We start from the raw sequence: 14099 nt of genomic DNA, 5'->3' as shown, positions 1-14099 counted from the left end.
GGAATGGAGAGCAAACACGTAAGTTGTTAAACCCGGAAGGTGCGTTTTATTTCTTGTGGAATAGTGAGGATTGAAGGATTGTTGTTGCTCTTGTGCTTCTGTTGTGAGAGTGCTGGAGAAAGTGGACAAACTTCAGCCGGACAGCAGGGGCAGCTTGACCAGCAGAGAGCTCTATCAATGCTTCCAGGTTCCTTCTCATTAATCACTCTCTGTGAGAGAGAAGGGTAAACAGACGTTAGTGAATGTCTGGGAGATCAAACACTCAACTCAATATGCATTAAACCTTTGAAACAATGATTGTGTTAGGATGAAAGAAGGCATGTATGTATTTTGAAGGCTTAGAATGACTTTTCACGTCTGCCCAAGGTTGTTAATCTGTTGTCTTTGAAGGTCACACATCCCAATATCTCTCCCTCTCTCTCTCTCTCTCTCTCTCCTCTCTCTCTCTGTTGCTCTCTCTCTCTCTCTGTTGCTCTCTCTCTGTTGCTCTCTCTCTTTCTCTCTCTCTCTCTCTCTCTCTCTGACCCGCTCACTCTCAGTGCCTGCCAGCCACCAACAACCTTTAGCCAGAGATAGTGAACAATCTGACTCTCAGATATGTGTGCCTGAAGGTTTGTATGACTTTGTGAACATGCATGAGCATGTCTTACCTTTATTTTTCGGACCGTCTCTCTCTACAGTGTATAGACTACACAACACACACATGCACACACACCTCACAAACAGGAGTGAAAAAGAAAGATGTTTAAAGACTGGGCTTTAAAGATGACATATTATGCCCCTTTTCACAAGATGTAATATAAATCTATAGTTTCCTCAGAATGTGTGTGTGAAATTTCAGCTCAAAATACCAGATCATTTATTATAGCTTGTCAAATTTGCCCCTTAAAGGGCACCTATTATGGAATTTTGAAATGTACCTTTCATGTAGTGTGTAACATAGATCTAAGTGAACAAAAACATCCTGCAAAGTTTGAAATATGAAAGTACACCGTATATAAAGTTATTGTCTTTCAAAAGTAAGAGTCGACTCTGAGTCATTTTTATGAATCGTTAGAAGACCGAAGCTTTTTCTCTGACTAGATGACGTCAACTTGTCAAGTTATTTGAATACGATACGCCCACTTATTGCGCTCCAAGGCCAGGGAAAATATCATGGCGACGAGACGCTGTGTTCTGAACTTTTTTAATCTGCCCAAGGAGGAGCATTTGAAGACTAGGTGGCTACAATTCATATATACAACTATACCACAGAAGTGTAGTCTGTTGTGGAAATTATCAATATTCAAAAACCTGGATGAAGGAGACAAAGTCGATTCTCAAAAGATTAAATAAAGTATTTTATTTCATGCATGAAATAAGACGTTCCCACACAGACAGCGTCTGATATGAGAAGGTCCATGGCATTCTCACGCAGAGAGCATCTGACATGAGAAGGCGAAGGCTAGTCCCTTTCGCCAAGGTTATATACCCTAACACACCCTGTGTAAAAATCCTTTGTTACCTTAAATGGACATGTCTTAAGCTCATTATCTCATGTCCAACCCAAATTCTAACTGGTCTGAGCAACGTCATGTCTGCAAAAGTTTCCTGTTCTTTGCTGCTGCTCTTTTTCACACATCTCGTCTATCTTTAGTTCGATCAAAGCTGCGCACATATTTTTCACACTTATAGTACACATAGTCTTCACATGACCCAGTGAACATTTTGTTCCTTCAAGCTTGTTCTAACTTATACATTTATAAAAACTTAGTTTTATATCTTTAATAATGTGCTTTTGATTATATTCTTTTAAATGCTTATGAGTAAAAATGAATCTTCATCGTTAATAAAAGTTGTACCCATCTAAAAGTAAAAGAAACATATCTAAATGTAAAATTTCCATAACAATCCCCCATATGTTCATTCAAAGAACATACACACAATTTGACATTTACTTTTTTCATATGCATAGTAATTTACAACAGGTAAATTTTCCCCATAGTTACTTAATTTTCTAGTCAAACTCATGTTCGCTCTCGTTCTCATAATCCTCATCATCATCATCATCAGCCACTGAAACATTAACTTCGTCCTCTGGTGCCCTACGTATCATTGTTGTGTATTCCCCTGGATTCATTCTCACCATTGTGGCAGTCACTGCCTTAGCAGTGATTCTAGAAATACAATTCATTAAACATGGAATCATTAAAAGAAAAATCAAAATGAAAATCAAACATCCGATTGGCATAATCGTACTTATTAACAATTTCGTCCACCCCTGCAGGCCCAAGAACCAATTATCTAGTGAAGATGACATTTCATCTGGAGTAGCTACGGCCATTTTCATGTGTTCTATTATGTCTGATACTTTTTGAAAGACGTCAGTCAAATTAAAACAACAAGAGGTTACTAACATTTTGCATATTTTCAAATAAACCTCCTACATCTAAAAGTCCTGGATAACAGCACCCCATCCATTTCTTAGGAAGGGTGTGCACATACTGTTCAAGCTGTTGTCTCTCCGAGGTCATCGTCGTCACCTGGACATGTGATATTTGTACCATTAGATGTTATACATTTGTTATTATTCATGATTATCGTGGTTTTACAGTGTGCTGTACCAGCCATTATTGCCCCTTGTTGGGTCCCTAATTTACATAAACATACGTCGCCTAATTGTGGTTTCACTGCCCATACATTGTCAAAGTCTCTAGTGCTGTGTTCTGATGGGTTCTGACTTTTGACTTTCTTTGGAGATAATTTGATTTCTATAGAATTTTCACATTCAGTAATTTCTACATAGTACATGGAATTAACCCTATTAATTCTCCTAAATTTTCAGTGATTTCTTCTAATTCCAAAAACTCTGGCATCACTCTAATATTCTAATTTAATCACCCTGAAGTGAGACATACCCCGCCTTGGTCAATAGACCCTCTCTGATAGCATCCTGATTACCTCCGTACACATATTGCCCTTGACATGGATCCTTACAAAAATACATGGTCTTACCCCATTTTCCCTTTGTCATTTTCACCTCTATATGCTATCATCTCGTGCTAGGCTTACAGCCACACTAATTAAGAGGATAAGATTTAGTGACCTATTGCCACACATTACAACCTTGTCAGGCGAGAAAATGTTCTTGTTTGAACGATATCAGTCCCGTTTCTCGATGTATTTTTGGTCTCAGGGCAGGTCTAGTTGATATGATCAGACAGGTTATTTCAATGCCCACGGCGTTAAAGTTCCACAAAGTCCTTGATACAGTTCTGACCACTCCTGAAATTGCACAATCGTCTCTTACTATTGATTCGTCTGCTCTCCAGTGACGGTGGTTTTCAAATTGGTAACCTACGGGATGACACGTCTCTGGTTAGTCTGATCTCTGTTTGGCACTCGTTAGCTTTGAGTGGGATTCTTCTTCCGTTGCAGCTACCGCATGAGCTGGATCCTCGACTTTCACCGCATTTTGAGTTGTCAGCAAAACCTGGAATGGTCCCTGTCACCTTTTCGCCTTCCAATGCTTTCGTCTCAGATCCTTTATCAACACGAACTCTCCTGGCCGGATGCTGTGCAGGGCCGTCTCAGCTGGCTCTGGAACTGCTGCCTGGACCTGTTTTGAGATATCACAGAACACCTTATCCAGCTCAACACAATATTGCAACATGTCATGCTCACAAATAGTGGTGTCAGGCAATGTTCGAGGATTTCGTGCCTCCCAGTCCATCTGAGGTGGGCGAGCAAACAGAATCTCAAATGGTGAGAGCTGTGCGCGTCCCCTCTTTCTCATTCTCATGTAAGTTAGCTCCTCCCGCTTCCGGATGTACCCAGGAATGCTTCAACTGCTGAAATTGCACTGTTTACAAAATGTGAACCATTGTCACTTAATAATTTTTCAGGATTTGAAATTCCCATGGTGGGATAATTTCTTGTAGGAATAGTTTTGCCATTCCTTTTTTAATCTGCCTTTGTTGTTGGCATGGCTTCTACCCATTCTGAAAACATGTCGACTGCCACTATGCAGTATTTCTTTTTGTCAGATTTTGATAATTCAATATAATCGAGCATTACATTTGAGAATGGTCTCTGCGGCCTGGGATGCCCCCCTGTCTCATTGCCTGACCCCTCCCCACATTGTTAATACCACAAATCAAACATCTGCTGCAAAAATCTGCTGCCACTGTGGAAAAAACTTTGGTAAATCAGTTATTTTGCATAATAGTAAACATCTCCATTTGTTTCTGGGGCCCCATTGTCCATTTTTATATTCACGGCCTGCCTTCTTCCATTTCTCTTTATCATAGGCAGAAGCGTTGTTGTTGTTTCATCGCTTCTGTCACCTAGTTCCTCATTCAGCTCTATTGCTATGGTTATCCGAACAGGAAGTCGAGCTGCAGCCTTCTCTGCTGATCTGTTTTCTTTTTCAATGGATACTGCATTTTCTTTTTGGTCTATAGTCGGATTTGGTCTTTATTTGAATCGGCTCACAATCTGCAATCAGACCTACATCATTTTTTATCAGTAGCCCATAAACATTTTGGAAACTCTCTCCAACCCGTCTGTTATGACAGGGAGTTGTGTTAAACTCAGTCTGTTTAGTTTCACTTCCTCATCCAACACTGTGACTGCTCTCAAACTTCTGTGTTTTATGACATGGCTGTTTAATATCTTCACGTTGGCAGATCAGTCGTTTTTGATCTATCATGACCCAGTCGGTCAGTTCATGGCACCTGGCCATGAAGGGACCCGCGTCACGCCATTCAGCCTTCACTGGTTTGGCCAGTGATATGAGGCTGTGCATTTTCCATGTCATAAAACACTGTCTGTTTGTCAGTCAATTTCACATTCAAAACACCATTGGTCAGTCCAATACACATAGTCAGTCGTCACAATTTCTATGTCAACATTAAATCATTGCTGCGCATATTCATCATCATGATCAGTGCTTACATGAGAAGTGCAATGTAAATCTGAGTCTCTCATAGATTCAGAAGATGGCAACACTCTGTCATGAGCCGCTTTGTGGTCAGACATGTGTCAGAAATTTGCCATTCATATACAAACAGAGAAAAATCCTCTGTGCTTTCAGTTTCATGCGTCATTCTCATGTCAGCTGATAAGCCCTGATCACCACAGTAAACAAAAACACCCTACTTACAAAGTAAATCCCTTCGCATTAAATTCACTGGACATGACTTAGTAATTTAAAAAACAATGCACATTATTATTTTATTTTTCCCCTTCAATTGAACACTCAAGTGTTTTCGAATATTGTTCTATGACCACATGACCAGTTGCACTTCTGGAAGAAGTCGTCTTCCCAGATAGTGGAACTGGTTTTTCAAACTTTGTCGCTTTAATTACCAAATTGGAAGCTCCCGTGTCAAGCAGAAATAGCAAAGATACGTCATTAACAGTCATTTCTATCAAGGGTAAAGAAAAATTAGCCTTATAGAAAACCCTAGCAAGCAAGTCTTCATTGCATAGAGCAGAAATCAGAAAATAAAGGTAAATTATACTCATCAGTTGGAGAGACAGGAACCCCGTCGCTCACCCCCTCCTCCTCCTTTCAATCCGCCTGATTCCTGCCTTTGCCGTGTGGGCAATCATTATACCAATGTCCTTTAAGTCCACATTTGAAACATTTGTCTGGATCATAGGGCTCTTGGCGTTGTTGTTGACAGTTTGGTCCTTTTCCCTGACCACGTCCTCTGCCTCTTCCTCTGCCATTGCCTCTCTGGTTCATTTGGTGATGGTTGGAGTTGTTGTTGCCCATATACACACCTTGCATTGTCACCAGGGCCAACATGAGGTCTTTGTCTTGCTTGGCTGCGTTGATTTTTCGCTGCACTTTCATGATGTCTTGCGTGTCGTCTCATTTCTGCTGTCGAGGCCAGTTGCCATCCGACACAGCTCTTTTGAATTGCTTTTGAAATGTCACTGTCCAATCCATCCCAGAACAAAGTCTTTACCTTCATTTTCTGGAGGGCTGCAGAGCGGTGGTGGTTGTTCGTGTGGTGCGTTAGGAACTGCGTGATCCCGTCCTTCTGCGGCTGCTGGAATCTGGTTAGGATTGCGAGGAGGTGGAAGATGAGCCGGATACATCCTGTCCTCCTATCTTATTCTCACAAAACAAAAACAAACAAAAAAAACAATGCCATAATAGGGAGAAGAAGAAACAATGTCAGACGTCATTTTTCAAAGATATGTCATTTTTAAGATTGCATAATGCGTTTCTCTATGTGTCTTGTCTTTCCTCTTGACAACGTGAGTAGACCAATTTTGCTTTTGTTTTTGTCAAATGTGACACGCTTAAACCCCCATTGAACCCATTTTTACTTAGACAATTTTGTTTGTTCAATTTCCCTATATTAATTAATTTTATTAATCCATATTTGCGTATTTTTATTTATTATTTTATTACTTTATATTTACCTATAAATTTTCCTCTTTCCTTCTTCTTAATCAACAGTATTTATATTTGCGTATTTAAATATTTTCCCCCGCGTGGTCACCACGCACTATATTTACTGTGTTAATTCTTCTCTCAGCGTGGCCACCACGACATGCCTAAATTCGTCAATCTAGGACTTTCAAAATTGCCTGTCTCCGTCGATGCAGGTCTTTCCCAAACAAGTGCCTCCTCTAATGTCCGAAACTTCGAACGAGCACCTTGTCTGGTGTTTGAGAAATTTTCTATCAGACCTATTCTCAAAACTCTGGCCCTTTTAGAGAAGAATTAACACATGGCATTTGAGAACTTACTTTTAGGCTTATTCTCAAACCCTGTTTGGAAACGCTTATTCCAAAACTCTGACCCTTTTAGAAAAAATATTCAATACGCAAATAATTTTCTTATCCACCATGTGAATAATTTAAATTTTCTCTCACCGTCTTGTGAGTCTCACTGTCTGTGAGTTCTTTAATTGCGTCCACCTAGGTCGTCGTGAGGAGTTGAACAATTCTCTTTCCTTAAGCTTGAGGATTTTGAGCCGTAGAGTGTTCTCTCGGGATGGCCAGTCAACTGTTCCCCTCACGACGATCATCGGTTTTGCAATCGCATCCTCGTCGCCATTTGTTGTGGAAATTATCAATATTCAAAAACCTGGATGAAGGAGACAAAGTCGATTCTCAAAAGATTAAATAAAGTATTTTATTTCATGCATGAAATAAGACGTTCCCACACAGACAGCGTCTGATATGAGAAGGTCCATGGCATTCTCACGCAGAGAGCATCTGACATGAGAAGGCGAAGGCTAGTCCCTTTCGCCAAGGTTATATACCCTAACACACCCTGTGTAAAAATCCTTTGTTACCTTAAATGGACATGTCTTAAGCTCATTATCTCATGTCCAACCCAAATTCTAACTGGTCTGAGCAACGTCATGTCTGCAAAAGTTTCCTGTTCTTTGCTGCTGCTCTTTTTCACACATCTCGTCTATCTTTAGTTCGATCAAAGCTGCGCACATATTTTTCACACTTATAGTACACATAGTCTTCACATGACCCAGTGAACATTTTGTTCCTTCAAGCTTGTTCTAACTTATACATTTATAAAAACTTAGTTTTATATCTTTAATAATGTGCTTTTGATTATATTCTTTTAAATGCTTATGAGTAAAAATGAATCTTCATCGTTAATAAAAGTTGTACCCATCTAAAAGTAAAAGAAACATATCTAAATGTAAAATTTCCATAACAAGTCCGAGCCTTGTGCTTTGTTCCGCCATTTTGAAGACGATTGCTTTACCAACTTAAATGCAATCAAACTTGGATTCGCGAGCCGGCTGATATTGAAGGAAGGTTCAGTTCCAAGTGTATTTGCATCAGCTTCCTCCTCCGTATCACAACCTGTAAGTGTTATTAATAATTGTTGCTTTTATGTTTTATGTAGCATGCTTAATAATTATTTTGTTTGTTGTGTAAGCACCGTTTAGCTTCTAGGTCTTCAATGACAATTGTATTGAGATATGTGAAGTGTTGTCGTTGTTTTCGGAGTTGTCTTAAAGAATAGAATAATACCTCGTAGTAACGTAACTACATTTATTTTTTTATTTTTTTAAACGTTATGTTTATGCATCGGGCTAACGCAAACAAAGACTGATTGTGCTTTTACAATATGAACTCTGGGCTATGCTCGCTAACATAACATTAAATTCTTTATCTTATTTTAAATTTTTTACTACAAACTACAAAGCAGTGGACTATAATCATTATTATAACACAATTTAATTGATAAAAGCATTATTGTACTCCGTTTTAAACAATAAGTATTATCTCTGTAAACACTGCTGGGTCATCTGACCAATCAACGCAGATTAGCGTCGCGCAAAGGAGGGGTTTGAAAAATGAGTCGTTGAACGAATCATTTGGGAGTCGGTGAGCAAATCAGGTAAAAATAAATGCATATTATACGACAACAAAAGTGTTTTTTGTCATTGCATGCCTGTAAAACTGTTGTTGGGGACTCCCAAAACAACATTAGGGACATTTTAAATGTCATAATAGGTGCCCTTTAATGGGTGTGAGCAAAAACATAGCGTTTTAGTGTGTGTCGCTTTAAATGCAAATGAGCTTTAGCTCCGCCTCCGTTCAGAAGAGGGCGGAGTCTTTACACGAGCTTCAGAAACTCCAGCAATAACAGAACTCCGCTCATCAAGATAATTTTGTCCATGATATTTGAGGATGATGACATATGGATACATCTGTGCCCAAAAACATCAGATGATTTCAGAACTTAATTTATGACAAGCATTTTAATCTCCATTTTAAAAGTTGAAAGTAGTTTTTATTTTGCTGTCCTATGAATCACCTGTTATAATTGGTATTTAACATAGTTGTGCTGCTGTCCGTGACTGCATCAGACCTTGTGCATTTCTATCAGAACACCACATTCCAACGTATACCTTGCTTACAGCCTCTTGACGTTTACCTGCATTCTTTCTTTAGATATTTATTTATGAATTCCCTTATTTTTATTGCTGAATACCATTCCTCAGCTCTTCTCATCTCTGTGTCTGTGAAGCATGTCTTCGCTCACACACACTCCTCTCTCATCAGAAGCAGAGAACAGGGGAAGCCCTCTCACCTCCTGCATTCTGACGAATTAGCATATTCATGAGGACCTGCATGCATTATACATGAGATCCTGAGGGAAACAGAGGAATGACACACACACACACACACACACACACACACACACACAACCCAAGGGCTGGGAAAATATAGACAGAACGCATGTTGGGTTAATTTTACCTAGCAAATTGGGTTGATTTAACCCAGCATACCGGGCTGGTAAATGAAAAATAAAAATGTACTACCCAAGCATTGGGTTGTTACGTCTGACCCAGGATATGGGTAACACAAAAACTATCCAAAGACTGGGTTGTTACGTCTGACCCAGGATCTGGGTAACACAAAAACTATCCAAACACTGGGTTGTTATGTCTGACCCAAGAGCTGGGTAAAGCGAAAACTACCCCAATCACTGGGTTGTTACGTCTGACCCAGGATCTGGGTAACACAAAAACTACCCAAACATTGGGTTGTTACGTCTGAACCAGGAGCTGGGTAACACAAAAACTACCCAAACACTTGGTTGTTACGTCTGACCCAGGATCTGGGTAACCCAAAAACTACCCCAATCACTGGGTTGTTACGTCTGACCCCAGGATCTGGGTAACACAAAAACTACCCCAATCACTGGGTTGTTACATCTGACCCAGGATCTGGGTAACACAAAAACTACCCAAACACTGGGTTGTTACGTCTGACCCAGGATCTGGGTAACACAAAAACTACCCAAACACTGGGTTGTTACGTCTGACCCAGGATCTGGGTAACACAAAAACTACCCAAACATTGGGTTGTTACGTCTGAACCAGGAGCTGGGTAACACAAAAACTACCCAAACACTCGGTTGTTATGTATGACCCAGGATCTGGGTAACACAAAAACTACCCAAACACTGGGTTGTTACGTCTGACCCAGGATCTGGGTAACACAAAAACTACCCAAACATTGGGTTGTTACGTCCGAACCAGGATCTGGGTAACACAAAAAATACCCAAACATTGGGTTGTTACATCTGACCCTGGATCTGGGTGACACAAAAACTACACAAACACTGAGTTGTTACGTCTGACCCAGGAGCTGGGTAACACAAAAACTACCCAAACACTGGGTTGTTACGTCTGACCTAGGATCTGGGTAACATAAAAACTACCCAAACACTGGGTTGTTACGTCTGACCCAGGATCTGGGTAACCCAAAAACTACCCCAATCACTGGGTTGTTACGTCTGACCCCAGGATCTGGGTAACACAAAAACTACCCAAACACTCGGTTGTTATGTCTGACCCAGGAGCTGGGTAAAGCAAAAACTACCCAAACACTGGGTTACGTCTGACCCAGGATCTGGGTAACACAAAAACTACCCAAACATTGGGTTGCTACGTCTGACCCAGGATCTGGGTAACACAAAAACTACCCAAACACTGGGTTGTTATGTCTGACCCAGGAGCTGGGTAACACAAAAACTACCCAAACACTTGGTTGTTATGTCTGACCCAGGATCTGGGTAAAGCAAAAACTACCCAAACATTGGGTTGTTACGTCTGACCCAGGAGCTGGGTAACACAAAAACTACCCAAACACTTGGTTGTTACGTCTGACCCCAGGAGCTGGGTAACACAAAAACTACCCAAACACTGGGTTGTTACGTCTGACCCAGGATCTGGGTAACACAAAAACTACCCAAACATTGGGTTGTTACGTCTGACCCAGGAGCTGGGTAACACAAAAACTACCCAAACACTGGGTTGTTACGTCTGACCCAGGATCTGGGTAACACAAAAACTACCCAAACATTGGGTTGTTACGTCCGAACCAGGATCTGGGTAACACAAAAAATACCCAAACATTGGGTTGTTACATCTGACCCTGGATCTGGGTGACACAAAAACTACACAAACACTGAGTTGTTACGTCTGACCCAGGAGCTGGGTAACACAAAAACTACCCAAACACTGGGTTGTTACGTCTGACCCAGGATCTGGGTAACATAAAAACTACCCAAACACTGGGTTGTTACGTCTGACCCAGGATCTGGGTAACCCAAAAACTACCCCAATCACTGGGTTGTTACGTCTGACCCCAGGATCTGGGTAACACAAAAACTACCCAAACACTCGGTTGTTATGTCTGACCCAGGAGCTGGGTAAAGCAAAAACTACCCAAACACTGGGTTGTTACGTCTGACCCAGGATCTGGGTAACACAAAAACTACCCCAAACACTGGGTTGTTACGTCTGACCCAGGAGCTGGGTAAAACAAAAACTACCCAAACACTTGGTTGTTATGTCTGACCCAGGATCTGGGTAACACAAAAACTACCCAAACACTCGGTTGTTATGTCTGACCCAGGAGCTGGGTAAAGCAAAAACTACCCAAACACTGGGTTGTTACGTCTGACCCAGGATCTGGGTAACACAAAAACTACCCAAACATTGGGTTGTTACGTCTGAACCAGGAGCTGGGTAACACAAAAACTACCCAAACACTCGGTTGTTACGTCTGACCCAGGATCTGGGTAACACAAAAACTACCCAAACATTCGGTTGTTACGTCTGACCCAGGATCTGGGTAACACAAAAACTACCCAAACACTGGGTTGTTACGTCTGACCCAGGATCTGTGTAACACAAAAACTACCCAAACACTGGGTTGTTACGTCTGACCCAGGATCTGTGTAACACAAAAACTACCCCAATCACTGGGTTGTTACGTCTGACCCAGGATCTGGGTAACACAAAAAGTACCCAAACATTGGGTTGTTACATCGGACCCAGGATCTGGGTAACACAAAAACTACCCAAACACTGTGTTGTTACGTCTGACCCAGGATTTGGGTAACACAAAAACTACCCCAATCACTGGGTTGTTACGTCTGACCCCAGGATCTGGGTAACACAAAAACTACCCCAATCACTGGGTTGTTACGTCTGACCCAGGATCTGGGTAACACAAAAACTACCCAAACATTGGGTTATTACATCGGACCCAGGATCTGGGTAACACAAAAACTACCCAAACACTGGGTTGTTACATCTGACCCCAGGATCTGGGTAACACAAAAACTACCCCAAACACTGGGTTGTTACGTCTGACCCAGGATCTGGGTAACACAAAAACTACCCCAAACACTGGGTTGTTACGTCTGACCCAGGATCTGGGTAACACAAAAACTACCCAAACACTGGGTTGTTAAATCTGACCCAGGATCTGGGTAACACAAAAACTACCCCAAACACTGGGTTGTTACGTCTGACCCAGGATCTGGGTAACACAAAAACTACCCAAACACTGGGTTGTTACGTCTGACCCAGGATCTGGGTAACACAAAAACTACCCCAAACACTGGGTTGTTACGTCTGACCCAGGATCTGGGTAACACAAAAACTACCCAAACATTGGGTTGTTACGTCTGACCCAGGAGCTGAGTAACACAAAAACTACCCCAAACACTGGGTTGTTACATCTGACCCAGGATCTGGGTAACACAAAAACTACCCCAAACACTGGGTTGTTACGTCTGACCCAGGATCTGGGTAACACAAAAACTACCCCAAACACTGGGTTGTTACGTCTGACCCAGGATCTGGGTAACACAAAAACTACCCAAACATTGGGTTGTTAAATCTGACCAAGGATCTGGGTAACACAAAAACTACCCAAACACTGGGTTGTTAAATCTGACCAAGGATCTGGGTAACACAAAAACTACCAAAAGACTGAAAAAATGACCCAAAAGGCTCAACCCAACTCAACTTCCAGCTGCATTATTATCATGTGCAGCGGGAGCTTCACGGAGTGAGTTTCCATGACCGAGCAGCGTGTAAAGTGTGTAAAGCACACGCCAGAGAGAGAGAGAGAGAGAGAGAGAGAGAGAGAGAGAGCTAGAGAGAGAGCTAGAGAGAGAGAGAGAGAGAGAGAGAGAGAGAGAGAGAGAGAGAGAGAGAGAGAGAGAGAGAGAGAGAGAAACAAATGACTACAGGACAAGTTTCTACTGTCGCTCGATGGCGGTCAGAGTTGCTCTCGCTTCATCCGTCTCCTGCACTTACTTATCAGAGGGGAAGATGAATAAATCATGGAGCTGTTGTCTCTGCAGTATGATGATGATTATACAGTAGTACCTGTCCTCACCTGTAGGCCTGCAGACGCGTCACTGCAGTTTGACCACTAGCGGCAGTGGAACACCAACAGCACTGTCAACACTGACCTCAACATAAATCATTACTGGGCATGAAAACGTTTGTTTATTTTTTTTATAAATGTTATATGTCTATTAAAATTCTTCGTAAATGTAAATCTTCTGCTAGCATGTGCTTTCTTAGATAGTAATAGGCTTTAACTTAAACTTAAAACATCCACTCTGTTACGCAGAGCAAACAGTCTCATAGAATGCGAGTATCTGGCCAGGATTATTAGCTGATATTGTGTTTTTAATATTTGTGGTCATTTGCAGCTTCAAACCCTCAGTTGGAGCTTCTTCAAATCATGAGTCAAGAAAGAGACGGTAAAGCTGACATCACTTCCTGTTCAATGTCACATGGAGAAGAAGAACAGGGCTTCTGGTCAGAAGGACTTCATCTCCCCCTGCTGGTGTTTTATGACACTACAGCCAACAGAAAGTCTTTCTCCATTACAGTTTTTCTGAATCACTAAACCCCATTCTCTGAACCAGATTCTCAACAGTCTAAACCAGTCTGTCGAATAAACACTCTTTCTGCAAAACCTCACACAAGTTCAGGCAGTTCGACACGGTTTGCAGAACTCGATCATTCTCACTAAAACACAATCTGCAGTGTGATGAACTAGTTTAGCAAAACACTACAGAGGAAAGCTAAAGTTAAGCACAACTGAACACCGCTGTCGGCGTTTACACACAACCATTCAACATTGTTTACACTTTTTTTTCTTCTAATAATGTGATCAGAAGGGACAAAATATGTGACCCTGGACCACAGAACCAGTCTCGGGTCGCACGGGTATATCTGTGGCAATAGCACCTATACCATTTATGGCTCAAAATTATAGATTTTTCTTTTATGACA

The sequence above is a fragment of the Phoxinus phoxinus genome, assembly GCF_949152265.1.
Source record: "Phoxinus phoxinus genome assembly, chromosome: 10".
Lineage (NCBI taxonomy): Eukaryota > Metazoa > Chordata > Actinopteri > Cypriniformes > Leuciscidae > Phoxinus > Phoxinus phoxinus.
Note: the sequence above shows the minus strand (reverse complement) of the source record.